Source organism: Perognathus longimembris, chromosome 10 (genome assembly GCF_023159225.1).
Source record: "Perognathus longimembris pacificus isolate PPM17 chromosome 10, ASM2315922v1, whole genome shotgun sequence".
NCBI lineage: Eukaryota > Metazoa > Chordata > Mammalia > Rodentia > Heteromyidae > Perognathus > Perognathus longimembris.
Window position 1 is genome coordinate 24,734,502 of NC_063170.1, and position 4,584 is coordinate 24,739,085.

General features: G+C 45.7%; 1 long non-coding RNA gene across 1 annotated transcript; it reads left to right on the top strand.

Annotated features, from left to right (window-relative positions):
- The first annotated feature begins 1,177 nt into the window (after positions 1 to 1,177).
- Positions 1,178 to 4,177, top strand: LOC125357979. The gene is made up of 4 exons (XR_007212248.1): positions 1,178 to 1,317; positions 1,495 to 1,528; positions 1,953 to 3,239; positions 3,371 to 4,177. It is a non-coding gene; the product is annotated as an uncharacterized LOC125357979 (long non-coding RNA).
- The last annotated feature ends 407 nt before the right edge of the window (positions 4,178 to 4,584 follow it).

Here is a 4,584-nt window from a genome sequence, read left to right on the forward strand (position 1 = left end):
GGCCGCGGGGGCAGGACAAACTATCTTTGGTAGAAGGCAGAATCAATGCAGCCTGGCCCCAAGGCCACCACCCCAACCTGCCTGTGACTGGGCAGGGGTGAGGACTGGGGTGGAGGAGATGCCAAGGGGAACTGTGACTGTCACCTCTGTAAGATGGAAACTCCTGCAAGGGTTAGGAGGTGGAAGTGGGATGAAGATGTTGACACTCTCTGTACTGATTTACAGTGAGGACTCTCCCTTTTTATATACCACTGGAGTAAGAAAAATAAGAGAAGGGGTGCGTCAACATGGGGAGAAAATGTTGAAAGGATGACACCGATCAAGATACAGTGTGTACATAAACTGCTTTGTAAAATGGCAAAAAATAAATCAATACATAGCCTAAAAAATTAAGCAAAGGGAGGGGTGTTGTGTGTGAGGTGAGCGCGAAGGTTGGAAGGGTGACACTGATGAATGGCAGCTCCTTTGTACAGCTCTTTTAAAACAATATTTTGTTCAAAGGGACTTGTTTAGGTCGTTCAGTTTGGGTCTTCTGCAGTTTCTGAGAAACAAGCGTTCTCTGCCAAGCAGAGTGGGAGCTGCAACCGGGTGCCTTCCAGAGAGGCTGGAACGCAGATCCAGCCCCACCATCTCTCCAAATTCTTAGGAAGTCTCTGCCCACCGCCCTGTCCATCACCAGGAAGTGAATTAACCTGGATGCCCACACCACTTCGCTGCACCAGAGCCCAGAAGGAAGTGGGGGGGGGAGGGCAGAAGTGCAAAGACACTGTGGTTGTGACACCATGTTTACAGACAGGGAGAAAGGGAGCCCAGTGGTTTAGATGCAAATAGTCACCCTCACCTGGCAGCCTGGGACCTATGCCCTTGGCCAGATGTGGGGGACTTTGTCATAGGTGCTCATCTTCCCCTTTCCAGGCTAACTAGGTGGCTTCCCCAGCGGAGTTTTTCTCTCCTGCAGCCCCACAGTCTCCCCCGCTCTCCCTCTTTTCCTGGTCAGAACCCCACCATTAGCGGGAAGCCCTGGGGCAGGGGCGCGGGTGGGGGCGGGAGGGAGGGGGAAGGAGGGGGGGGACGGAGGCCCTCCCTCCCCCCTCTCCACGCGGCCCGCAGCAGAGCCTGGCCCCGGCCCGCGGAGGGCGGCAGATGGCGCTGCGCCGCGCGTTATGGAGCCGGGCGCTCCCGGCCGGGCGCAGGGAGTCCACGGCTCGCAAAGTTTCTCGTGCCCTTCTCGCATGGAAACACATGTTTGTGGAATTAAGTAGTGGTTTCCTTTCGTGTGCGCCCCCCGGTTGCCGGCTCGCGTGTGTAGGCCCGGAGGTGAGCCCGGGCCCCGTACAGCGCCTTTCCAGAAGGAACCGAGGTTTCCAAGCACGCCCTCAGTCCAAGCGCGTCCACGGGCCCGCCCGCCCGCGGGGCGCCGCGGTCCCCGATGTAACAATAAATAACCAATAATCATCATCATCATCATAACCCGTAACACTTCCCCATACCGAGCTAGCACGGTTTGGAAGACCGAGTGCGGAGAAATGTAAGTAAACAGAGCCCGGACGGTGGTGTTACTGAGTAACACAGAGGCACGGCGGGGAGGGGATTTCTTTATCCGACCCTAAACTACACGGTGGCTGCTTGGAGCGGGGACGCGGCTCCCCCGGGGAAGGCCGACGGGCTGCCGGGGAGGGGAGCTGCGAGCTGCTGCGCGCTGCCGGGGTGGAAGCCCTGGGTGCCAGGATCAGAAACGGATCCCTGCGGAGAAAATGTAGGACCTCCAGAGCTATCCATCTTGAGGGCACAGTAAAGAGACCAGGTGTTTTGTTGTTGTTTTCTTTTTGTTTTCGTTAAAGGATAGATTGAAGGTGATCGGAATCGCCCAGCAACCCCTTCCCCTAGCCAAGCCGTTCCATTAGTGAGAGCTTAGTACGTATTTAACATCGTCATAAAACCCGTCTTTTCAGAGTAAACAAGCCGGCCTGTGAGCATCGCGACAAGATGTATGCAGCTTTGTTTGGGATAATGGATTTGACCAGATCAAAACAGCTGGGAGGAGATGGTGGAGGAGAAGCTGGGCGCTGGCGCTGAGTTAAAGTCACTGCAGATCTGGTCCACAAGGCACTGGTGAGGCCGAGGTGGAGGGCAGAACCAGGGTTTTCCTTCCACACCAAGGCGAATGTGCCTTTTTCTGTCCACTTTCTGGGCAGTTTGTTGCATAAATTAGGTCGTGTGTCTCAGCCCTGCAGTAGTGTAGCCAGCTGTTGTGGCTTGCGCAGGGGAGCTTTGAGCCTCTGCCCACCCCCCCCCCCTTCTCACAAATGTTGATAAAACTTCTGAAAGTGACAGATCCACCCAGCCATCATTTCCACAAAAGTTCCAGATCGAAAATCTTGTTTTAGAGGATTTGTTTTTGTTTTGAAGTTTTCAGCAACTTCTGGAATCCCTTTATAGAGATATGAAGGTATCATTTTCTTAGATTTCATCACTGCTTAGTATTTTGTAAATAAAAAACTATGGCTCCATAGACTTTATTCTGCTTAAGAAATAAATGCATGCATTTAATACTAAAAGACCTTATCAAAGTAAGAAATATTCTCAAACTTTCTGAAACTTTGTCATTTGAAACAGTTAACTATATTTGAGGTGATTCAAGAGTTTGATATTCCTTTGCTCACATATGGCTTTTTTTTTAAAACAGTTCATGCTGTTTTTCTTCTATTTTTATATTTTGAACTAAAGTTCAAAGACTTTTTTCTAACCAAATGTCATTTGTGATGTCAAGGTACACAGTTTTACATAACTACTGTGAACAATGAAATGCAACTTCAGTTGTGCAAGTAATAGTGATGTTTAAGGCTTACTAAATATCCAAACATTGTAAATTCTATCTGTAATATTCAGAAGCTGATTAAGGATCAAAATTTAGAGCTGTCTTTCAAAAAAAAAAAACCAACAACTGAGCCACCATGAAATTTAAAATTAGCCCAGGATTACAGTTTGCAAAGAGAAATGTCTCCACCTCCAAGATGAGCAAATGTCAGCAAAATGAAAGGAAGAAAAAAGAAAAGATGTTCTTGTTTTGACACAAGTGAGAAAAGCTTAGTGTCTTTCATTTTTAACCTCATTTCAAATTTATCTCTCCACCACCTTGGTATTTCTGCATGGAGATAATTGGCCTTCTTCAAACCCCAAGGCAACTGGGTACCCACAGCTCACACTTCGTATGAGAAAGCATTGTACTCATAAATTGGGTATGTTAAACTGAAGCCCCTTTGTACAACTACTTAAAGATAAGAGCTAAATAAATCATAATGCTAAGCAAATTGTTAGAACTGGAATATACTCATAACTGGTTACCTATCGATTTTCTTTTCTTTCCTAGTGTAATTTTAATCTTGCACAGGATATGTGGTTTGTTTTCCTTGAAAGGTAATATAGGAAGTTGAAAAATATGACACAAATCTACTCTTGATAGGATAAAGACAGAAACCTGTTGAAATCTGGAGAAATTTGCACTGAGATTCACACCTACAGTTAATAGAAGGAAAGGCTTCCCAGGAAAAATAATGCAATGGTGACTGTATTTCCCCGGTTTTCAGCATGCAAGACCAAGTATTTAGGAATTCCCATATCACTGAGATTTCACCAGCACAACCAGGAAAGTGGGCTTATTTGCATTAGCAGTTTAGCATGTGTATATGTACAATCATCAAAAGGCCCCTGCTTAATATTTGAAAAACTAGGATGTAAATGACTGTCTTATTTTGACACAATTTGCCTTAACTTCATTTCCTGTTGCTTCAGTCATTTAATTTTTAGGGTTTCTGTATCAGAGTGACTACCATCTATTAGTCCACTTGGTGATAGAGGGCAGGATCCTGTTGTATTGAAGTTAATAAAGCAGAACCACAAGCCTAATTATTGAGGAGATAAGGCATGCTGACAAGTGTTCATCTACAGGTCTACACCGTGCACCTACACATTTAGGAATGGGTTCTTGGGGACACAATGGGGACAGAGAAAGAGGTAGGTAGAGGTGGTTTTATCTTAGTAAAACTTGACAACTTCTCCTTCTTAGATGGGGCAGTAAACTGTGTGTCTATAGGAGAAAGGAAGTGGCTAATCATTAGTCAAATGAGATCATGGGAAGAGCTGCTTTAATTAAACAACTAGAAAATAGCTGATTTGTTCCAAGAATATGTATGTGTATTTAAATGCAGTACAGACACATATGCATTTAGTAGCTGGTGGGGTGTGTGTGTGTGTGTGTGTGTAAGAGAGAGCCAGACACAGAGAGGGAGGGAGAAATAAAGGGGGGGAGGGAGAAAAAATTGCTTCTGTAATGCCAGCAGTTACACATACACATGAAATGCATCACTGTGGAAAAATTAATATAAATACATATTGTTGGTATACTAGATTGTAATGTATAATGTCATGCTATACCTACCATAGTATTAATAACTTTTACAGTATAGAGACTGATTGAAATTTTGACTTACTGATCACTGAGAGGCCCATATTTGTGTCTCCGTAGGCTGCTGGCTTGTGCAAATAACTATACCATACTTATGCCAATTGGAGATGCATGTGAAA